The following is a 25,697-nucleotide window of genomic DNA, read 5'->3' on the forward strand; positions in this document are numbered from 1 at the left end:
CTTTTTAAGGCCTCAGAGTGAGTAAATTGGCCATTTTCATTCACGTTTACCCATTCCACAAATCTTGCGTTCAGGGCCCCTGGAAGCATGAAAATCACTTTAAACAGCTCATTTTATCTCTAAAAGTGATTATCCACGTACGAATGTGAATTTTAGTTCAAAGACGCAACATTTGAAAACGGACCATTTTTTTAGTTTCTGAAGCATGTCGTAAGGGGGGGTGGTTATCTCTTTTGTCAAAAATTGGGCATTTTTGATTGAACAATAAAGGCCTAAAAATGTAATTTAATTCACTTCCCGTGGTGGAGAAACACTTTTTAAGGCCTCAGAGTGAGTAAATTGGCCATTTTCATTCACGTTTACCCATTCCACAAATCTTGCGTTCAGGGCCCCTGAAAGAATGCAAATCACTTTAAACATCTCATTTTATCTCTAAAAGTGATTATCCACGTACAAATGTGAATTTTAGTTCAAAGACGCAACATTTGAAAACAGACCATTTTTTTAGTTTCTGAAGCATGTCGTAAGGGGGGGTGGTTATCTCTTTCGTCAAAAATTGGGCATTTTTTGATTGAACAATAAAGGCCTCCAAATGTTATTTATTTCACTTCCCGTGGTGGAGAAACACTTTTTAAGGCCTCAGAGTGAGTAGATTGGCCATTTTCATTCACGTTTACCCATTCCACAAATTTTGTGTTCAGGGCCCCTGGAAGCATGAAAATCACTTTAAACATCTCATTTTATCTCTAAAAGTGATTATCCACGAACAATTGTGAATTTTAGTTCAAAGACGCAACATTTGAAAACGGACCATTTTTTTAGTTTCTGAAGCATGGCGTAAGGGGGGGTGGTTATCTCTTTTGTCAAAAATTGGGCATTTTTGATTGAACAATAAAGGCCTAAAAATGTTATTTAATTCACTTCCAGTGGTGGAGAAACACTTTTTAAGGCCTCAGAGTGAGTAATTTGGCCATTTTCATTCACGTTTACCCATTCCACAAATCTTGCGTTCAGGGCCCCTGGAAGCATGAAAATCACTTTAAACATCTCATTTTATCTCTAAAAGTGATTATCCACGTACAAATGTGAATTTTAGTTCAAAGACGCAACATTTGAAAACGGACCATTTTTTTAGTTTCTGAAGCATGTCGTAAGGGGGGGTGGTTATCTCTTTCGTCAAAAATTTGGCATTTTTGATTGAACAATAAAGGCCTCCAAATGGTATTTATTTCACTTCCCGAGGTGGATAAACACTTTTTAAGGCCTCAGAGTGAGTAAATTGGCCATTTTCATTCACGTTTACCCATTCCACAAATCTTGCGTTCAGGGCCCCTGGAAGCATGAAAATCACTTTAAACATCTCATTTTATCTCTAAAAGTGATTATCCACGTACAAATGTGAATTTTAGTTCAAAGACGCAACATTTGAAAACGGACCATTTTTTTAGTTTCTGAAGCATGTCGTAAGGGGGGGTGGTTATCTCTTTTGTCAAAAATTGGGCATTTTTGATTGAACAATAAAGGCCTAAAAATGTAATTTAATTCACTTCCCGTGGTGGAGAAACACTTTTTAAGGCCTCAGAGTGAGTAAATTGGCCATTTTCATTCACGTTTACCCATTCCACAAATCTTGCGTTCAGGGCCCCTGGAAGAATGCAAATCACTTTAAACATCTCATTTTATCTCTAAAAGTGATTATCCACGTACAAATGTGAATTTTAGTTCAAAGACGCAACATTTGAAAACAGACCATTTTTTTTAGTTTCTGAAGCATGTCGTAAGGGGGGGTGGTTATCTCTTTCGTCAAAAATTGGGCATTTTTGATTGAACAATAAAGGCCTCCAAATGTTATTTATTTCACTTCCCGTGGTGGAGAAACACTTTTTAAGGCCACAGAGTGAGTAGATTGGCCATTTTCATTCACGTTTACCCATTCCACAAATTTTGTGTTCAGGGCCCCTGGAAGCATGAAAATCACTTTAAACATCTCATTTTATCTCTAAATGTGATTATCCACGAACAATTGTGAATTTTAGTTCAAAGACGCAACATTTGAAAACGGCAAATTTTTTTAGTTTCTGGAGCATGTCGTAAGGGGGGGTGGTTATCTCTTTCGTCAAAAATCAGGCATTTTTGATTGAACAATAAAGGCCTCCAAATGTTATTTATTTCACTTCCCGTGGTGGAGAAACACTTTTTAAGGCCTCAGAGTGAGTAAATTGGCCATTTTCATTCACGTTTACCCATTCCACAAATCTTGCGTTCAGGGCCCCTGGAAGCATGCAAATCACTTTAAACATCTCATGTTATCTCTAAAAGTGATTATCCACGTACAAATGTGAATTTAAAGCTCAAAGACGCAACATTTGAAAACGGACCATTTTTTTAGTTTCTGAAGCATGTCGTAAGGGGGGGTGGTTATCTCTTTCGTCAAAAATTGGGCATTTTTGATTGAACAATAAAGGCCTCCAAATGTTATTTATTTTACTTCCCGTGGTGGAGAAACACTTTTTAAGGCCTCAGAGTGAGTAAATTGGCCATTTTCATTCACGTTTACCCATTCCACAAATTTTGCGTTCAGGGCCCCTGGAAGCATGAAAATCACTTTAAACATCTCATTTTATCTCTAAAAGTGATTATCCACGAACAAATGTGAATTTTAGTTCAAAGACGCAACATTTGAAAACGGACCATATTTTTAGTTTCTGAAGCATGGCGTAAGGGGGGGTGGTTATCTCTTTTGTCAAAAATTGGGCATTTTTGATTGAACAATAAAGGCCTAAAAATGTTATTTAATTCACTTCCAGTGGTGGAGAAACACTTTTTAAGGCCTCAGAGTGAGTAAATTGGCCATTTTCACTAACGTTTACCCATTCCAGAAATCTTGCGTTCAGGGCCCCTGGAAGCATGCAAATCACTTTAAACATCTCATTTTATCTCTAAAAGTGATTATCCACGTACAAATGTGAATTTTAGTTCAAAGACGCAACATTTGAAAACGGACCATTTTTTTACTTTCTGAAGCATGTCGTAAGGGGGGGGTGGTTATCTCTTTTGTCAAAAATTGGGCATTTTTGATTGAACAATAAAGGCCTAAAAATGTAATTTAATTCACTTCCCGTGGTGGAGAAACACTTTTTAAGGCCTCAGAGTGAGTAAATTGGCCATTTTCATTCACGTTTACCCATTCCACAAATCTTGCGTTCAGGGCCCCTGGAAGCATGCAAATCACTTTAAACATCTCATTTTATCTCTAAAAGTGATTATCCACGTACAAATGTGAATTTTAGTTCAAAGACGCAACATTTGAAAACGGACCATTTTTTTAGTTTCTGAAGCATGTCGTAAGGGGGGGTGGTTATCTCTTTCGTCAAAAATTTGGCATTTTTGATTGAACAATAAAGGCCTCCAAATGTTATTTATTTCACTTCCCGAGGTGGATAAACACTTTTTAAGGCCTCAGAGTGAGTAAATTGGCCATTTTCATTCACGCTTACCCATTCCACAAATCTTGCGTTCAGGGCCCCTGGAAGCATTAAAATCACTTTAAACATCTCATTTTATCTCTAAAAGTGATTATCCACGTACAAATGTGAATTTTAGTTCAAAGACGCAACATTTGAAAACGGACCTTTTTTTAGTTTCTGAAGCATGTCGTAAGGGGGGGTGGTTATCTCTTTTGTCAAAAATTGGGCATTTTTGATTGAACAATAAAGGCCTAAAAATGTAATTTAATTCACTTCCCGTGGTGGAGAAACACTTTTTAAGGCCTCAGAGTGAGTAAATTGGCCATTTTCATTCACTTTTACCCATTCCACAAATCTTGCGTTCAGGGCCCCTGGAAGCATGCAAATCACTTTAAACATCTCATTTTATCTCTAAAAGTGATTATCCACGTACAAATGTGAATTTTAGTTCAAAGACGCAACATTTGAAAACGGACCATTTTTTAGTTTCTTAAGCATGTCGTAAGGGGGGGTGGTTATCTCTTTCGTCAAAAATTGGGCATTTTTGATTGACCAATAAAGGCCTCCAAATGTTATTTATTTCACTTCCCGTGGTGGAGAAATACTTTTTAAGGCCTCAGAGTGAGTAAATTGACCATTTTCATTCACGTTTACCCATTCCACAAATCTTGCGTTCAGGGCCCCTGGAAGCATGAAAATCACTTTAAACATCTCATTTTATCTCTAAAAGTGATTATCCACGTACAAATGTGAATTTTAGTTCAAAGACGCAACATTTGAAAACGGACCATTTTTTTAGTTTCTGAAGCATGTCGTAAGGGGGGGTGGTTATCTCTTTTGTCAAAAATTGGGCATTTTTGATTGAACAATAAAGGCCTTCAAATGTTATTTATTTCACTTCCCGAGGTGGATAAACACTTTTTAAGGCCTCAGAGTGAGTAAATTGGCCCTTTTCATTCACATTTACCCATTCCACAAATTTTGCGTTCATATTCCCTGGAAGCATGAAAATCACTTTAAACATCTCATTTTATCTCTAAAAGTAATTATCCACGTACAAATGTGAATTTTAGTTCAAAGACGCAACATTTGAAAACGGACCATTTTTTTAGTTTCTGAAGCATGTCGTAAGGGGGGGTGGTTATCTCTTTTGTCAAAAATTGGGCATTTTTGATTGAACAATAAAGGCCTAAAAATGTAATTTAATTCACTTCCCGTGGTGGAGAAACACTTTTTAAGGCCTCAGAGTGAGTAAATTGGCCATTTTCATTCACGTTTACCCATTCCACAAATCTTGCGTTCAGGGAACCTGGAAGCATGAAAATCACTTTAAACATCTCATTTTATCTCTAAAAGTGATTATCCACGTACAAATGTGAATTTTAGTTCAAAGACGCAACATTTGAAAACGGCAAATTTTTTTAGTTTCTGGAGCATGTCGTAAGGGGGGTGGTTATCTCTTTCGTCAAAAATCAGGCATTTTTGATTGAACAATAAAGGCCTCCAAATGGTATTTATTTCACTTCCCGTGGTGGAGAAACACTTTTTAAGCCCTCAGAGTGAGTAAATTGGCCCTTTTCATTCACGTTTACCCATTCCACAAATTTTGCGTTCATATCCCCTGGAAGCATGAAAATCACTTTAAACATCTCATTTTATCTCTAAAAGTGATTATCCACGTACAAATGTGAATTTTAGTTCAAAGACGCAACATTTGAAAACGGACCATTTTTTTAGTTTCTGAAGCATGTCGTAAGGGGGGGTGGTTATCTCTTTCGTCAAAAATTGGGCATTTTTGATTGAACAATAAAGGCCTCCAAATGGTATTTATTTCACTTCCCGAGGTGGATAAACACTTTTTAAGGCCTCAGAGTGAGTAAATTGGCCATTTTCATTCACGTTTACCCATTCCACAAATCTTGCGTTCAGGGCCCCTGGAAGCATGAAAATCACTTTAAACAGCTCATTTTATCTCTAAAAGTGATTATCCACGTACGAATGTGAATTTTAGTTCAAAGACGCAACATTTGAAAACGGACCATTTTTTTAGTTTCTGAAGCATGTCGTAAGGGGGGGTGGTTATCTCTTTTGTCAAAAATTGGGCATTTTTGATTGAACAATAAAGGCCTAAAAATGTAATTTAATTCACTTCCCGTGGTGGAGAAACACTTTTTAAGGCCTCAGAGTGAGTAAATTGGCCATTTTCATTCACGTTTACCCATTCCACAAATCTTGCGTTCAGGGCCCCTGAAAGAATGCAAATCACTTTAAACATCTCATTTTATCTCTAAAAGTGATTATCCACGTACAAATGTGAATTTTAGTTCAAAGACGCAACATTTGAAAACAGACCATTTTTTTAAGTTTCTGAAGCATGTCGTAAGGGGGGGTGGTTATCTCTTTCGTCAAAAATTGGGCATTTTTGATTGAACAATAAAGGCCTCCAAATGTTATTTATTTCACTTCCCGTGGTGGAGAAACACTTTTTAAGGCCTCAGAGTGAGTAGATTGGCCATTTTCATTCACGTTTACCCATTCCACAAATTTTGTGTTCAGGGCCCCTGGAAGCATGAAAATCACTTTAAACATCTCATTTTATCTCTAAAAGTGATTATCCACGAACAATTGTGAATTTTAGTTCAAAGACGCAACATTTGAAAACGGACCATTTTTTTAGTTTCTGAAGCATGGCGTAAGGGGGGGTGGTTATCTCTTTTGTCAAAAATTGGGCATTTTTGATTGAACAATAAAGGCCTCCAAATGTTATTTATTTCACTTCCCGTGGTGGAGAAACACTTTTTAAGGCCTCAGAGTGAGTAAATTGGCCATTTTCATTCACGTTTACTCATTCCACAAATTTTGCGTTCAGGGCCCCTGGAAGCATGAAAATCACTTTAAACATCTAATTTTATCTCTAAAAGTGATTATCCACGAACAAATGTGAATTTTAGTTCAAAGACGCAACATTTGAAAACGGACCATTTTTTTAGTTTCTGAAGCATGGCGTAAGGGGGGGTGGTTATCTCTTTTGTCAAAAATTGGGCATTTTTGATTGAACAATAAAGGCCTAAAAATGTTATTTAATTCACTTCCAGTGGTGGAGAAACACTTTTTAAGGCCTCACAGTGAGTAAATTGGCCATTTTCATTCATGTTTACCCATTCCACAAATCTTGCGTTCAGGGCCCCTGGAAGCATGAAAATCACTTTAAACATCTCATTTTATCTCTAAAAGTGATTATCCACGTACAAATGTGAATTTTAGTTCAAAGACGCAACATTTGAAAACGGACCATTTTTTTAGTTTCTGAAGCATGTCGTAAGGGGGGGTGGTTATCTCTTTCGTCAAAAATTGGGCATTTTTGATTGAACAATGAAGGCCTAAAAATGTTATTTATTTCACTTCCCGTGGTGGAGAAACACTTTTTAAGGCCTCAGAGTGAGTAAATTGGCCCTTTTCATTCACGTTTACCCATTCCACAAATTTTGCGTTCATATCCCCTGGAAGCATGAAAATCACTTTAAACATCTCATTTTATCTCTAAAAGTGATTATCCACGTACAAATGTGAATTTTAGTTCAAAGACGCAACATTTGAAAACGGACAATTTTTTTAGTTTCTGAAGCATGTCGTAAGGGGGGGTGGTTATCTCTTTTGTCAAAAATTGGGCATTTTTGATTGAACAATAAAGGCCTCCAAATGTTATTTATTTCAATTCCCGAGGTGGATAAACACTTTTTAAGGCCTCAGAGTGAGTAAATTGGCCATTTTCATTCACGTTTACCCATTCCACAAATTTTGCGTTCAGGGCCCCTGGAAGCATGAAAATCACTTTAAACATCTCATTTTATCTCTAAAAGTGATTATCCACGTACAAATGTGAATTTTAGTTCAAAGACGCAACATTTGAAAACGGCACATTTTTTTAGTTTCTGGAGCATGTCGTAAGGGGGGGTGGTTATCTCTTTCGTCAAAAATCAGGCATTTTTGATTGAACAATAAAGGCCTCCAAATGTTATTTATTTCACTTCCAGTGGTGGAGAAACACTTTTTAAGGCCTCAGAGTGAGTAAATTGGCCCTTTTCATTCACGTTTACCCATTCCACAAATTTTGCGTTCATATCCCCTGGAAGCATGAAAATCACTTTAAACATCTCATTTTATCTCTAAAAGTGATTATCCACGTACAAATGTGAGTTTTAGTTCAAAGACGCAACATTTGAAAACGGACCATTTTTTTAATTTCTGAAGCATGTCGTAAGGGGGGGTGGTTATCTATTTTGTCAAAAATTGGGCATTTTTGATTGAACAATAAAGGCCTAAAAATGTAATTTAATTCACTTCCCGTGGTGGAGAAACACTTTTTAAGGCCTCAGAGTGAGTAAATTGGCCATTTTCATTCACGTTTAGCCATTCCACAAATCTTGCGTTCAGGGCCCCTGGAAGCATGCAAATCACTTTAAACATCTCATTTTATCTCTAAAAGTGATTATCCACGTACAAATGTGAATTTTAGTTCAAAGACGCAACATTTGAAAACGGACCATTTTTTTAGTTTCTGAAGCATGTCGTAAGGGGGGGTGGTTATCTCTTTTGTCAAAAATTTGGCATTTTTGATTGAACAATAAAGGCCTAAAAATGTTATTTAATTCACTTCCCGTGGTGGAGAAACACTTTTTAAGGCCTCAGAGTGAGTAAATTGGCCATTTTCATTCACGTTTACCCATTCCACAAATTTTGCGTTCAGGGCCCCTGGAAGCATGAAAATCACTTTAAACATCTCATGTTATCTCTAAAAGTGATTATCCACGTACAAATGTGAATTTTAGTTCAAAGACGCAGCATTTGAAAACGGCACATTTTTTTAGTTTCTGGAGCATGTCGTAAGGGGGGGTGGTTATCTCTTTCGTCAAAAATCAGGCATTTTTGATTGAACAATAAAGGCCTCCAAATGGTATTTATTTCACTTCCCGTGGTGGAGAAACACTTTTTAAGCCCTCAGAGTGAGTAAATTGGCCCTTTTCATTCACGTTTACCCATTCCACAAATTTTGCGTTCATATCCCCTGGAAGCATGAAAATCACTTTAAACATCTCATTTTATCTCTAAAAGTGATTATCCACGTACAAATGTGAATTTTAGTTCAAAGACGCAACATTTGAAAACGGACCATTTTTTTAGTTTCTGAAGCATGTCGTAAGGGGGGGTGGTTATCTCTTTCGTCAAAAATTTGGCATTTTTGATTGAACAATAAAGGCCTCCAAATGTTATTTATTTCACTTCCCGAGGTGGATAAACACTTTTTAAGGCCTCAGAGTGAGTAAATTGGTCATTTTCATTCACGTTTACCCATTCCACAAATTTTGCGTTCAGGGCCCCTGGAAGCATGAAAATCACTTTAAACATCTCATTTTATCTCTAAAAGTGATTATCCACGTACAAATGTGAATTTTAGTTCAAAGACGCAACATTTGAAAACGGCACATTTTTTTAGTTTCTTGAGCATGTCGTAAGGGGGGGTGGTTATCTCTTTCGTCAAAAATCAGGCATTATTGATTGAACAATAAAGGCCTCCAAATGTTATTTATTTCACTTCCCGTGGTGGAGAAACACTTTTTAAGGCCTCAGAGTGAGTAAATTGGCCCTTTTCATTCACGTTTACCCATTCCACAAATTTTGCGTTCATATCCCCTGGAAGCATGAAAATTACTTTAAACATCTCATTTTATCTCTAAAAGTGATTATCCACGTACAAATGTGAATTTTAGTTCAAAGACGCAACATTTGAAAACGGACCATTTTTTTAGTTTCTGAAGCATGTCGTAAGGGGGGGTGGTTATCTCTTTCGTCAAAAATCAGGCATTTTTGATTGAACAATAAAGGCCTCCAAATGTTATTTATTTCACTTCCAGTGGTGGAGAAACACTTTTTAAGGCCTCAGAGTGAGTAAATTGGCCATTTTCATTCACGTTTACCCATTCCACAAATCTTGCGTTCAGGGCCCCTGGAAGCATGCAAATCACTTTAAACATCTCATTTTATCTCTAAAAGTGATTATCCACGTACAAATGTGAATTTTAGTTCAAAGACGCAACATTTGAAAACAGACCATTTTTTTAGTTTCTGAAGCATGTCGTAAGGGGGGGTGGTTATCTCTTTCGTCAAAAATTGGGCATTTTTGATTGAACAATAAAGGCCTCCAAATGTTATTTATTTCACTTCCCGTGGTGGAGAAACACTTTTTAAGGCCTTAGAGTGAGTAGATTGGCCATTTTCATTCACGTTTACCCATTCCACAAATTTTGTGTTCAGGGCCCCTGGAAGCATGAAAATCACTTTAAACATCTCATTTTATCTCTAAAAGTGATTATCCACGAACAATTGTGAATTTTAGTTCAAAGACGCAACATTTGAAAACGGACCATTTTTTTAGTTTCTGAAGCATGGCGTAAGGGGGGGTGGTTATCTCTTTTGTCAAAAATTGGGCATTTTTGATTGAACAATAAAGGCCTAAAAATGTTATTTAATTCACTTCCAGAGGTGGAGAAACACTTTTTAAGGCCTCAGAGTGAGTAATTTGGCCATTTTCATTCACGTTTACCCATTCCACAAATCTTGCGTTCAGGGAACCTGGAAGCAGGAAAATCACTTTAAACATCTCATTTTATCTCTAAAAGTGATTATCCACGTACAAATGTGAATTTTAGTTCAAAGACGCAACATTTAAAAACGGACCATTTTTTTAGTTTCTGAAGCATGTCGTAAGGGGGGGGTGGTTATCTCTTTCGTCAAAAATTGGGCATTTTTGATTCAACAATAAAGGCCTCCAAATGTTATTTATTTCACTTCCCGTGGTGGAGAAACACTTTTTAAGGCCTCAGAGTGAGTAAATTGGCGATTTTCATTCACGTTTACCCATTTCACAAATTTTGCGTTCAGGGCCCCTGGAAGCATGAAAATCACTTTAAACATCTCATTTTATCTCTAAAAGTGATTATCCACGAACAAATGTGAATTTTAGTTCAAAGACGCAACATTTGAAAATGGACCATTTTTTTAGTTTCTGAAGCATGTCGTAAGGGAGGGGTGGTTATCTCTTTCGTCAAAAATTGGGCATTTTTGATTGAACAATAAAGGCCTCCAAATGTTATTTATTTCACTTCCCGTGGTGGAGAAACACTTTTTAAGGCCTCAGAGTGAGTAAATTGGCCATTTTCATTCACGTTTACTCATTCCACAAATTTTGCGTTCAGGGCCCCTGGAAGCATGAAAATCACTTTAAACATCTAATTTTATCTCTAAAAGTGATTATCCACGAACAAATGTGAATTTTAGTTCAAAGACGCAACATTTGAAAACGGACCATTTTTTTAGTTTCTGAAGCATGGCGTAAGGGGGGGTGGTTATCTCTTTTGTCAAAAATTGGGCATTTTTGATTGAACAATAAAGGCCTAAAAATGTTATTTAATTCACTTCCAGTGGTGGAGAAACACTTTTTAAGGCCTCACAGTGAGTAAATTGGCCATTTTCATTCATGTTTACCCATTCCACAAATCTTGCGTTCAGGGCCCCTGGAAGCATGAAAATCACTTTAAACATCTCATTTTATCTCTAAAAGTGATTATCCACGTACAAATGTGAATTTTAGTTCAAAGACGCAACATTTGAAAACGGACCATTTTTTTAGTTTCTGAAGCATGTCGTAAGGGGGGGTGGTTATCTCTTTCGTCAAAAATTGGGCATTTTTGATTGAACAATGAAGGCCTAAAAATGTTATTTATTTCACTTCCCGTGGTGGAGAAACACTTTTTAAGGCCTCAGAGTGAGTAAATTGGCCCTTTTCATTCACGTTTACCCATTCCACAAATTTTGCGTTCATATCCCCTGGAAGCATGAAAATCACTTTAAACATCTCATTTTATCTCTAAAAGTGATTATCCACGTACAAATGTGAATTTTAGTTCAAAGACGCAACATTTGAAAACGGACAATTTTTTTAGTTTCTGAAGCATGTCGTAAGGGGGGGTGGTTATCTCTTTTGTCAAAAATTGGGCATTTTTGATTGAACAATAAAGGCCTCCAAATGTTATTTATTTCAATTCCCGAGGTGGATAAACACTTTTTAAGGCCTCAGAGTGAGTAAATTGGCCATTTTCATTCACGTTTACCCATTCCACAAATTTTGCGTTCAGGGCCCCTGGAAGCATGAAAATCACTTTAAACATCTCATTTTATCTCTAAAAGTGATTATCCACGTACAAATGTGAATTTTAGTTCAAAGACGCAACATTTGAAAACGGCACATTTTTTTAGTTTCTGGAGCATGTCGTAAGGGGGGGTGGTTATCTCTTTCGTCAAAAATCAGGCATTTTTGATTGAACAATAAAGGCCTCCAAATGTTATTTATTTCACTTCCAGTGGTGGAGAAACACTTTTTAAGGCCTCAGAGTGAGTAAATTGGCCCTTTTCATTCACGTTTACCCATTCCACAAATTTTGCGTTCATATCCCCTGGAAGCATGAAAATCACTTTAAACATCTCATTTTATCTCTAAAAGTGATTATCCACGTACAAATGTGAGTTTTAGTTCAAAGACGCAACATTTGAAAACGGACCATTTTTTTAATTTCTGAAGCATGGCGTAAGGGGGGGTGGTTATCTCTTTTGTCAAAAATTGGGCATTTTTGATTGAACAATAAAGGCCTAAAAATGTTATTTAATTCACTTCCAGTGGTGGAGAAACACTTTTTAAGGCCTCACAGTGAGTAAATTGGCCATTTTCATTCATGTTTACCCATTCCACAAATCTTGCGTTCAGGGCCCCTGGAAGCATGAAAATCACTTTAAACATCTCATTTTATCTCTAAAAGTGATTATCCACGTACAAATGTGAATTTTAGTTCAAAGACGCAACATTTGAAAACGGACCATTTTTTTAGTTTCTGAAGCATGTCGTAAGGGGGGGTGGTTATCTCTTTCGTCAAAAATTGGGCATTTTTGATTGAACAATGAAGGCCTAAAAATGTTATTTATTTCACTTCCCGTGGTGGAGAAACACTTTTTAAGGCCTCAGAGTGAGTAAATTGGCCCTTTTCATTCACGTTTACCCATTCCACAAATTTTGCGTTCATATCCCCTGGAAGCATGAAAATCACTTTAAACATCTCATTTTATCTCTAAAAGTGATTATCCACGTACAAATGTGAATTTTAGTTCAAAGACGCAACATTTGAAAACGGACAATTTTTTTAGTTTCTGAAGCATGTCGTAAGGGGGGGTGGTTATCTCTTTTGTCAAAAATTGGGCATTTTTGATTGAACAATAAAGGCCTCCAAATGTTATTTATTTCAATTCCCGAGGTGGATAAACACTTTTTAAGGCCTCAGAGTGAGTAAATTGGCCATTTTCATTCACGTTTACCCATTCCACAAATTTTGCGTTCAGGGCCCCTGGAAGCATGAAAATCACTTTAAACATCTCATTTTATCTCTAAAAGTGATTATCCACGTACAAATGTGAATTTTAGTTCAAAGACGCAACATTTGAAAACGGCACATTTTTTTAGTTTCTGGAGCATGTCGTAAGGGGGGGTGGTTATCTCTTTCGTCAAAAATCAGGCATTTTTGATTGAACAATAAAGGCCTCCAAATGTTATTTATTTCACTTCCAGTGGTGGAGAAACACTTTTTAAGGCCTCAGAGTGAGTAAATTGGCCCTTTTCATTCACGTTTACCCATTCCACAAATTTTGCGTTCATATCCCCTGGAAGCATGAAAATCACTTTAAACATCTCATTTTATCTCTAAAAGTGATTATCCACGTACAAATGTGAATTTTAGTTCAAAGACGCAACATTTCAAAACGGACCATTTTTTTAGTTTCTGAAGCATGTCGTAAGGGGGGGTGGTTATCTCTTTCGTCAAAAATTTGGCATTTTTGATTGAACAATAAAGGCCTAAAAATGTTATTTAATTCACTTCCCGTGGTGGAGAAACACTTTTTAAGGCCTCAGAGTGAGTAAATTGGCCATTTTCATTCACGTTTACCCATTCCACAAATTTTGCGTTCATATCCCCTGGAAGCATGAAAATCACTTTAAACTAAAAGTGATTATCCACGTCCAAATGTGAATTTTAGTTCAAAGACGCAACATTTGAAAACGGACCATTTTTTTTAGTTTCTGAAGCATGTCGTAAGGGGGGGTGGTTATCTCTTTCGTCAAAAATTTGGCATTTTTGATTGAACAATAAAGGCCTCCAAATGTTATTTATTTCACTTCCCGAGGTGGATAAACACTTTTTAAGGCCTCAGAGTGAGTAAATTGTCCATTTTCATTCACGTTTACCCATTCCACAAATCTTGCGTTCAGGGCCCCTGGAAGCATGAAAATCACTTTAAACATCTCATTTTATCTCTAAAAGTGATTATCCACGTACAAATGTGAATTTTAGTTCAAAGACGCAACATTTGAAAAAGGACCATTTTTTTAGTTTCTGAAGCATGTCGTAAGGGGGGGTGGTTATCTCTTTTGTCAAAAATTGGGCATTTTTGATTGAACAATAAAGGCCTAAAAATGTAATTTAATTCACTTCCCGTGGTGGAAAAACACTTTTTAAGGCCTCAGAGTGAGTAAATTGGCCATTTTCATTCATGTTTACCCATTCCACAAATCTTGCGTTCAGGGCCCCTGGAAGCATGTAAATCACTTTAAACATCTCATTTTATCTCTAAAAGTGATTATCCACGTACAAATGTGAATTTTAGTTCAAAGACGCAACATTTGAAAACAGACCATTTTTTTAGTTTCTGAAGCATGTCGTAAGGTGGGGTGGTTATCTCTTTCGTCAAAAATTGGGCATTTTTGATTGAACAATAAAGGCCTCCAAATGTTATTTATTTCACTTCCCGTGGTGGAGAAACACTTTTTAAGGCCTCAGAGTGAGTAAATTGGCCCTTTTCATTCACGTTTACCCATTCCACAAATTTTGCGTTCATATCCCCTGGAAGCATGAAAATCACTTTAAACATCTCATTTTATCTCTAAAAGTGATTATCCACGTCCAAATGTGAATTTTAGTTCAAAGACGCAACATTTGAAAACGGACCATTTTTTTTAGTTTCTGAAGCATGTCGTAAGGGGGGGTGGTTATCTCTTTCGTCAAAAATTTGGCATTTTTGACTGAACAATAAAGGCCTCCAAATGTTATTTATTTCACTTCCCGAGGTGGATAAACACTTTTTAAGGCCTCAGAGTGAGTAAATTGGCCATTTTCATTCACGTTTACCCATTCCACAAATCTTGCGTTCAGGGCCCCTGGAAGCATGAAAATCACTTTAAACATCTCATTTTATCTCTAAAAGTGATTATCCACGTACAAATGTGAATTTTAGTTCAAAGACGCAACATTTGAAAACGGACCATTTTTTTAGTTTCTGAAGCATGTCGTAAGGGGGGGTGGTTATCTCTTTTGTCAAAAATTGGGCATTTTTGAATGAACAATAAAGGCCTAAAAATGTAATTTAATTCACTTCCCGTGGTGGAGAAACTTTTTAAGGCCTCAGAGTGAGTAAATTGGCCATTTTCATTCACGTTTACCCTTTCCACAAATCTTGCGTTCAGGGCCCCTGGAAGAATGCAAATCACTTTAAACATCTCATTTTATCTCTAAAAGTGATTATCCACGTACAAATGTGAATTTTAGTTCAAAGACGCAACATTTGAAAACGGACCATTTTTTTAGTTTCTGAAGCATGTCGTAAGGGGGGGTGGTTATCTCTTTCGTCAAAAATTTGGCATTTTTGATTGAACAATAAAGGCCTAAAAATGTTATTTAATTCACTTCCCGTGGTGGAGAAACACTTTTTAAGGCCTCAGAGTGAGTAAATTGGCCATTTTCATTCACGTTTACCCATTCCACAAATTTTGCGTTCATATCCCCTGGAAGCATGAAAATCACTTTAAACTAAAAGTGATTATCCACGTCCAAATGTGAATTTTAGTTCAAAGACGCAACATTTGAAAACGGACCATTTTTTTCAGTTTCTGAAGCATGTCGTAAGGGGGGGTGGTTATCTCTTTCGTCAAAAATTTGGCATTTTTGATTGAACAATAAAGGCCTCCAAATGTTATTTATTTCACTTCCCGAGGTGGATAAACACTTTTTAAGGCCTCAGAGTGAGTAAATTGGCCATTTTCATTCACGTTTACCCATTCCACAAATCTTGCGTTCAGGGCCCCTGGAAGCATGAAAATCACTCTAAACATCTCATTTTATCTCTAAAAGTGATTATCCACGTACAAATGTGAATTTTAGTTCAAAGACGCAACATTTGAAAAAGGACCATTTTTTTAGTTTCTGAAGCATGTCGTAAGGGGGGGTGGTTATCTCTTTTGTCAAAAATTGGGCATTTTTGATTGAACAATAAAGGCCTAAAAATGTAATTTAATTCACTTCCCGTGGTGGAAAAACACTTTTTAAGGCCTCAGAGTGAGTAAATTGGCCATTTTCATTCACGTTTACCCATTCCACAAATCTTGCGTTCAGGGCCCCTGGAAGCATGTAAATCACTTTAAACATCTCATTTTATCTCTAAAAGTGATTATCCACGTACAAATGTGAATTTTAGTTCAAAGACGCAACATTTGAAAACGGACCATTTTTTTAGTTTCTGAAGCATGTCGTAAGGGGGGGTGGTTATCTCTTTCGTCAAAAATTGGGCATTTTTGATTGAACAATAAAGGCCTCCAAATGTTATTTATTTCACTTCCCGAGGTGGAGAAACACTTTTTAAGGCCTCAGAGTGAGTAAATTGGCCATTTTCATTCACGTTTACCCATTCCACAAATCTTGCGTTCAGGGCCCCTGGAAGCATGAAAATCACTTTAAACATCTCATTTTATCTCTAAAAGTGATTATCCACGTACAAATGTGAATTTTAGTTCAAAGACGCAACATTTGAAAACAGACCATTTTTTTAGTTTCTGAAGCATGTCGTAAGGGGGGGTGGTTATCTCTTTCGTCAAAAATTGGGCATTTTTGATTGAACAATAAAGGCCTCCAAATGTTATTTATTTCACTTCCCGTGGTGGAGAAACACTTTTTAAGGCCTCAGAGTGAGTAAATTGGCCCTTTTCATTCACGTTTACACATTCCACAAATTTTGCGTTCATATCCCCTGGAAGCATGAAAATCACTTTAAACATCTCATTTTATCTCTAAAAGTGATTATCCACGTCCAAATGTGAATTTTAGTTCAAAGACGCAACATTTGAAAACGGACCATTTTTTTTAGTTTCTGAAGCATGTCGTAAGTGGGGGTGGTTATCTCTTTCGTCAAAAATTTGGCATTTTTGATTGAACAATAAAGGCCTCCAAATGTTATTTATTTCACTTCCCGAGGTGGATAAACACTTTTTAAGGCCTCAGAGTGAGTAAATTGGCCATTTTCATTCACGTTTACCCATTCCACAAATCTTGCGTTCAGGGCCCCTGGAAGCATGAAAATCACTTTAAACATCTCATTTTATCTCTAAAAGTGATTATCCACGTACAAATGTGAATTTTAGTTCAAAGACGCAACATTTGAAAACGGCACATTTTTTTAGTTTCTGGAGCATGTCGTAAGGGGGGGTGGTTATCTCTTTCGTCAAAAATCAGGCATTTTTGATTGAACAATAAAGGCCTCCAAATGTTATTTATTTTACTTCCAGTGGTGGAGAAACACTTTTTAAGGCCTCAGAGTGAGTAAATTGGCCCTTTTCATTCACGTTTACCCATTCCACAAATTTTGCGTTCATATCCCCTGGAAGCATGAAAATCACTTTAAACATCTCATTTTATCTCTAAAAGTGATTATCCACATACAAATGTGAACTTTAGTTCAAAGATGCAACATTTGAAAACGGACCATTTTTTTAGTTTCTGAAGCATGTCGTAAGGGGGGATGGTTATCTCTTTTGTCAAAAATTGGGCATTTTTGATTGAACAATAAAGGCCTAAAAATGTAATTTAATTCACTTCCTGTGGTGGAGAAACACTTTTTAAGGCCTCAGAGTGAGTAAATTGGCCATTTTCATTCACGTTTACCCATTCCACAAATCTTGCGTTCAGGGCCCCTGGAAGCATGCAAATCACTTTAAACATCTCATTTTATCTCTAAAAGTGATTATCCACGTACAAATGTGAATTTTAGTTCAAAGACGTAACATTTGAAAACGGACCATTTTTTTACTTTCTGAAGCATGTCGTAAGGGGGGGTGGTTATCTCTTTCGTCAAAAATTGGGCATTTTTGATTGAACAATAAAGGCCTCCAAATGTTATTTATTTCACTTCCCGTGGTGGAGAAACACTTTTTAAGGCCTCAGAGTGAGTAAATTGGCCATTTTCATTCACGTTTACCCATTCCACAAATTTTGCGTTCAGGGCCTCTGGAAGCATGAAAATCACTTTAAACATCTCATTTTATCTCTAAAAGTGATTATCCACGTACAAATGTGAATTTTAGTTCAAAGACGCAACATTTGAAAACGGACCATTTTTTTAGTTTCTGAAGCATGGCGTAAGGGGGGGTGGTTATCTCTTTTGTCAAAAATTGGGCATTTTTGATTGAACAATAAAGGCCTAAAAATGTTATTTAATTCACTTCCCGTGGTGGAGAAACACTTTTTAAGGCCTCAGAGTGAGTAAATTGGCCATTTTCATTCACGTTTACCCATTCCACAAATTTTGCGTTCAGGGCCCCTGGAAGCATGAAAATCACTTTAAACATCTCATGTTATCTCTAAAAGTGATTATCCACGTACAAATGTGAATTTTAGTTCAAAGACGCAACATTTGAAAACGGCACATTTTTTTAGTTTCTGGAGCATGTCGTAAGGGGGGGTGGGTATCTCTTTCGTCAAAAATCAGGCATTTTTGATTGAACAATAAAGGCCTCCAAATGGTATTTATTTCACTTCCCGTGGTGGAGAAACACTTTTTAAGCCCTCAGAGTGAGTAAATTGGCCCTTTTCATTCACGTTTACCCATTCCACAAATTTTGCGTTCATATCCCCTGGAAGCATGAAAATCACTTTAAACATCTCATTTTATCTCTAAAAGTGATTATCCACGTACAAATGTGAATTTTAATTCAAAGACGCAACATTTGAAAACAGACCATTTTTTTAGTTTCTGAAGCATGTCGTAAGGGGGGGTGGTTATCTTTTTCGTCAAAAATTTGGCATTTTTGATTGAATAATAAAGGCCTCCAAATGTTATTTATTTCACTTCCCGAGGTGGATAAACACTTTTTAAGGCCTCAGAGTGAGTAAATTGGCCATTTTCATTCACGTTTACCCATTCCACAAATTTTGCGTTCATATCCCCTGGAAGCATGAAAATCACTTTAAACTAAAAGTGATTATCCACGTCCAAATGTGAATTTTAGTTCAAAGACGCAACATTTGAAAACGGACCATTTTTTTTAGTTTCTGAAGCATGTCGTAAGGGGGGGTGGTTATCTCTTTCGTCAAAAATTGGGCATTTTTGATTGAACAATAAAGGCCTCCAAATGTTATTTATTTCACTTCCCGAGGTGGATAAACACTTTTTAAGGCCTCAGAGTGAGTAAATTGTCCATTTTCATTCACGTTTACCCATTCCACAAATCTTGCGTTCAGGGCCCCTGGAAGCATGAAAATCACTTTAAACATCTCATTTTATCTCTAAAAGTGATTATCCACGTACAAATGTGAATTTTAGTTCAAAGACGCAACATTTGAAAAAGGACCATTTTTTTAGTTTCTGAAGCATGTCGTAAGGGGGGGTGGTTATCTCTTTTGTCAAAAATTGGGCATTTTTGATTGAACAATAAAGGCCTAAAAATGTAATTTAATTCACTTCCCGTGGTGGAAAAACACTTTTTAGGCCTCAGAGTGAGTAAATTGGCCATTTTCATTCATGTTTACCCATTCCACAAATCTTGCGTTCAGGGCCCCTGGAAGCATGTAAATCACTTTAAACATCTCATTTTATCTCTAAAAGTGATTATCCACGTACAAATGTGAATTTTAGTTCAAAGACGCAACATTTGAAAACAGACCATTTTTTTAGTTTCTGAAGCATGTCGTAAGGGGGGGTGGTTATCTCTTTCGTCAAAAATTGGGCATTTTTGATTGAACAATAAAGGCCTCCAAATGTTATTTATTTCACTTCCCGTGGTGGAGAAACACTTTTTAAGGCCTCAGAGTGAGTAAATTGGCCCTTTTCATTCACGTTTACCCATTCCACAAATCTTGCGTTCAGGGCCCCTGGAAGAATGCAAATCACTTTAAACATCTCATTTTATCTCTAAAAGTGATTATCCACGTACAAATGTGAATTTTAGTTCAAAGACGCAACATTTGAAAACGGACCATTTTTTTAGTTTCTGAAGCATGTCGTAAGGGGGGGTGGTTATCTCTTTCGTCAAAAATTTGGCATTTTTGATTGAACAATAAAGGCCTAAAAATGTTATTTAATTCACTTCCCGTGGTGGAGAAACACTTTTTAAGGCCTCAGAGTGAGTAAATTGGCCATTTTCATTCACGTTTACCCATTCCACAAATTTTGCGTTCATATCCCCTGGAAGCATGAAAATCACTTTAAACTAAAAGTGATTATCCACGTCCAAATGTGAATTTTAGTTCAAAGACGCAACATTTGAAAACGGACCATTTTTTTTAGTTTCTGAAGCATGTCGTAAGGGGGGGTGGTTATCTCTTTCGTCAAAAATTTGGCATTTTTGATTGAACAATAAGGGCCTCCAAATGTTATTTATTTCACTTCCCGAGGTGGATAAACACTTTTTAAGGCCTCAGAGTGAGTAAATTGGCCATTTTCATTCACGTTTACCCATTCCACAAATCTTGCGTTCAGGGCCCCTGGAAGCATGAAAATCACTTTAAACATCTCATTTTATCTCTAAAAGTGATTATCCACGTACAAATGTGAATTTTAGTTCAAAGACGCAACATTTGAAAAAGGACCATTTTTTTAGTTTCTGAAGCATGTCGTAAGGGGGGGTGGTTATCTCTTTTGTCAAAAATTGGGCATTTTTGATTGAACAATAAAGGCCTAAAAATGTAACTTAATTCACTTCCCGTGGTGGAAAAACACTTTTTAAGGCCTCAGAGTGAGTAAATTGGCCATTTTCATTCACGTTTACCCATTCCACAAATCTTGCGTTCAGGGCCCCTGGAAGCATGTAAATCACTTTAAACATCTCATTTTATCTCTAAAAGTGATTATCCACGTACAAATGTGAATTTTAGTTCAAAGACGCAACATTTGAAAACGGACCATTTTTTTAGTTTCTGAAGCATGTCGTAAGGGGGGGTGGTTATCTCTTTCGTCAAAAATTGGGCATTTTTGATTGAACAATAAAGGCCTCCAAATGTTATTTATTTCACTTCCCGAGGTGGAGAAACACTTTTTAAGGCCTCAGATTGAGTAAATTGGCCATTTTCATTCACGTTTACCCATTCCACAAATCTTGCGTTCAGGGCCCCTGGAAGCATGAAAATCACTTTAAACATCTCATTTTATCTCTAAAAGTGATTATCCACGTACAAATGTGAATTTTAGTTCAAAGACGCAACATTTGAAAACAGACCATTTTTTTAGTTTCTGAAGCATGTCGTAAGGGGGGGTGGTTATCTCTTTCGTCAAAAATTGGGCATTTTTGATTGAACAATAAAGGCCTCCAAATGTTATTTATTTCACTTCCCGTGGTGGAGAAACACTTTTTAAGGCCTCAGAGTGAGTAAATTGGCCATTTTCATTCACGTTTACCCATTCCACAAATCTTGCGTTCAGGGCCCCTGGAAGCATGCAAATCACTTTAAACATCTCATTTTATCTCTAAAAGTGATTATCCACGTACAAATGTGAATTTTAGTTCAAAGACGCAAAATTTGAAAACGGACCATTTTTTTAGTTTCTGAAGCATGTCGTAAGGGGGGGGTGGTTATCTCTTTTGTCAAAAATTGGGCATTTTTGATTGAACAATAAAGGCCTAAAAATGTAATTTAATTCACTTCCCGTGGTGGAGAAACACTTTTTAAGGCCTCAGAGTGAGTAAATTGGCCATTTTCATTCACGTTTACCCATTCCACAAATCTTGCGTTCAGGGCCCCTGGAAGCATGCAAATCACTTTAAACATCTCATTTTATCTCTAAAAGTGATTATCCACGTACAAATGTGAATTTTAGTTCAAAGACGCAACATTTGAAAATGGACCATTTTTTTAGTTTCTGAAGCATGTCGTAAGGGGGGGGTGGTTATCTCTTTTGTCAAAAATTGGGCATTTTTGATTCAACAATAAAGGCCTCCAAATGTTATTTATTTCACTTTCCGTGGTGGAGAAACACTTTTTAAGGCCTCAGAGTGAGTAAATTGGCCATTTTCATTCACGTTTACCCATTTCACAAATTTTGCGTTCAGGGCCCCTGGAAGCATGAAAATCACTTTAAACATCTCATTTTATCTCTAAAAGTGATTATCCACGTACAAATGTGAATTTTAGTTCAAAGACGCAACATTTGAAAACGGACCATTTTTTTAGTTTCTGAAGCATGTCGTAAGGGGGGGTGGTTATCTCTTTCGTCAAAAATTGGGCATTTTTTATTGAACAATAAAGGCCTCCAAATGTTATTTATTTCACTTCCCGAGGTGGATACATACTTTTTAAGGCCTCAGAGTGAGTAAATTGGCCATTTTCATTCACGTTTACCCATTCCACAAATCTTGCGTTCAGGGCCCCTGGAAGCATGAAAATCACTTTAAACATCTCATTTTATCTCTAAAAGTGATTATCCACGAACAAATGTGAATTTTAGTTCAAAGACGCAACATTTGAAAACGGACCATATTTTTAGTTTCTGAAGCATGGCGTAAGGGGGGGTGGTTATCTCTTTTGTCAAAAATTGGGCATTTTTGATTGAACAATAAAGGCCTAAAAATGTTATTTAATTCACTTCCAGTGGTGGAGAAACACTTTTTAAGGCCTCAGAGTGAGTAAATTGGTCATTTTCATTCACGTTTACCCATTCCACAAATTTTGCGTTCAGGGCCCCTGGAAGCATGAAATCACTTTAAACATCTCATTTTATCTCTAAAAGTGATTATCCACGTACAAATGTGAATTTTAGTTCAAAGACGCAACATTTGAAAACGGCACATTTTTTTAGTTTCTGGAGCATGTCGTAAGGGGGGGTGGTTATCTCTTTCGTCAAAAATCAGGCATTTTTGATTGAACAATAAAGGCCTCCAAATGTTATTTATTTCACTTTCCGTGGTGGAGAAACACTTTTTAAGGCCTCAGAGTGAGTAAATTGGCCATTTTCATTCACGTTTACCCATTTCACAAATTTTGCGTTCAGGGCCCCTGGAAGCATGAAAATCACTTTAAACATCTCATTTTATCTCTAAAAGTGATTATCCACGTACAAATGTGAATTTTAGTTCAAAGACGCAACATTTGAAAACGGACCATTTTTTTAGTTTCTGAAGCATGTCGTAAGGGGGGGTGGTTATCTCTTTTGTCAAAAATTGGGCATTTTTTATTGAACAATAAAGGCCTCCAAATGTTATTTATTTCACTTCCCGAGGTGGATACATACTTTTTAAGGCCTCAGAGTGAGTAAATTGGCCATTTTCATTCACGTTTACCCATTCCACAAATCTTGCGTTCAGGGCCCCTGGAAGCATGCAAATCACTTTAAACATCTCATTTTATCTCTAAAAGTGATTATCCACGTACAAATGTGAATTTTAGTTCAAAGACGCAAAATTTGAAAACGGACCATTTTTTTTAGTTTCTGAAGCATGTCGTAAGGGGGGGTGGTTATCTCTTTTGTCAAAAATTGGGCATTTTTGATTGAACAATAAAGGCCTAAAAATGTAATTTAATTCACTTCCCGTGGTGGAGAAACACTTTTTAAGGCCTCAGAGTGAGTAAATTGGCCATTTTCATTCACGTTTACCCATTCCACAAATCTTGCGTTCAGGGCCCCTGGAAGCATGCAAATCACTTTAAACATCTCATTTTATCTCTAAAAGTGATTATCCACGTACAAATGTGAATTTTAGTTCAAAGACGCAACATTTGAAAATGGACCATTTTTTTAGTTTCTGAAGCATGTCGTAAGGGGGGGTGGTTATCTCTTTTGTCAAAAATTGGGCATTTTTGATTCAACAATAAAGGCCTCCAAATGTTATTTATTTCACTTTCCGTGGTGGAGAAACACTTTTTAAGGCCTCAGAGTGAGTAAATTGGCCATTTTCATTCACGTTTACCCATTTCACAAATTTTGCGTTCAGGGCCCCTGGAAGCATGAAAATCACTTTAAACATCTCATTTTATCTCTAAAAGTGATTATCCACGTACAAATGTGAATTTTAGTTCAAAGACGCAACATTTGAAAACGGACCATTTTTTTAGTTTCTGAAGCATGTCGTAAGGGGGGGTGGTTATCTCTTTCGTCAAAAATTGGGCATTTTTTATTGAACAATAAAGGCCTCCAAATGTTATTTATTTCACTTCCCGAGGTGGATACATACTTTTTAAGGCCTCAGAGTGAGTAAATTGGCCATTTTCATTCACGTTTACCCATTCCACAAATCTTGCGTTCAGGGCCCCTGGAAGCATGAAAATCACTTTAAACATCTCATTTTATCTCTAAAAGTGATTATCCACGAACAAATGTGAATTTTAGTTCAAAGACGCAACATTTGAAAACGGACCATATTTTTAGTTTCTGAAGCATGGCGTAAGGGGGGGTGGTTATCTCTTTTGACAAAAATTGGGCATTTTTGATTGAACAATAAAGGACTAAAAATGTTATTTAATTCACTTCCAGTGGTGGAGAAACACTTTTTAAGGCCTCAGAGTGAGTAAATTGGTCATTTTCATTCACGTTTACCCATTCCACAAATTTTGCGTTCAGGGCCCCTGGAAGCATGAAATCACTTTAAACATCTCATTTTATCTCTAAAAGTGATTATCCACGTACAAATGTGAATTTTAGTTCAAAGACGCAACATTTGAAAACGGCACATTTTTTTAGTTTCTGGAGCATGTCGTAAGGGGGGGTGGTTATCTCTTTCGTCAAAAATCAGGCATTTTTGATTGAACAATAAAGGCCTCCAAATGGTATTTATTTCACTTCCCGTGGTGGAGAAACACTTTTTAAGCCCTTAGAGTGAGTAAATTGGCCCTTTTCATTCACGTTTACCCATTCCACAAATTTTGCGTTCATATCCCCTGGAAGCATGAAAATCACTTTAAACATCTCATTTTATCTCTAAAAGTGATTATCCACGTACAAATGTGAATTTTAGTTCAAAGACGCAACATTTGAAAACTGACCATTTTTTTAGTTTCTGAAGCATGTCGTAAGGGGGGTGGTTATCTCTTTCGTCAAAAATTTGGCATTTTTGATTGAACAATAAAGGCCTCCAAATGTTATTTATTTCACTTCCCGAGGTGGATAAACACTTTTTAAGGCCTTAGAGTGAGTAAATTGGCCATTTTCATTCACGTTTACCCATTCCACAAATCTTGCGTTCAGGGCCCCTGGAAGCATGAAAATCACTTTAAACATCTCATTTTATCTCTAAAAGTGATTATCCACGTACAAATGTGAATTTTAGTTCAAAGACGCAACATTTGAAAACAGACCATTTTTTTAGTTTCTGGAGCATGTCGTAAGGGGGGGTGGTTATCTCTTTCGTCAAAAATCAGGCATTTTTGATTGAACAATAAAGGCCTCCAAATGGTATTTATTTCACTTCCCGTGGTGGAGAAAAACTTTTTAAGGCCTCAGAGTGAGTAAATTGGCCATTTTAATTCACGTTTACCCATTCCACAAATCTTGCGTTCAGGGCCCCTGGAAGCATGAAAATCACTTTAAACATCTCATTTTATCTCTAAAAGTGATTATCCACGTACAAATGTGAATTTTAGTTCAAAGACGCAACATTTGAAAACGGACCATATTTTTAGTTTCTGAAGTATGTCGTAAGGGGGGGTGGTTATCTCTTTCGTCAAAAATTGGGCATTTTTGATTGAACACTAAAGGCCTTCAAATGTTATTTATTTCACTTCCCGTGGTGGAGAAACACTTTTTAAGGCCTCAGAGTGAGTAAATTGGTCATTTTCATTCACGTTTACCCATTCCACAAATTTTGCGTTCAGGGCCCCTGGA

Source organism: Triturus cristatus, chromosome 12 (genome assembly GCF_964204655.1).
Source record: "Triturus cristatus chromosome 12, aTriCri1.1, whole genome shotgun sequence".
In the NCBI taxonomy this organism is placed as follows: domain Eukaryota; kingdom Metazoa; phylum Chordata; class Amphibia; order Caudata; family Salamandridae; genus Triturus; species Triturus cristatus.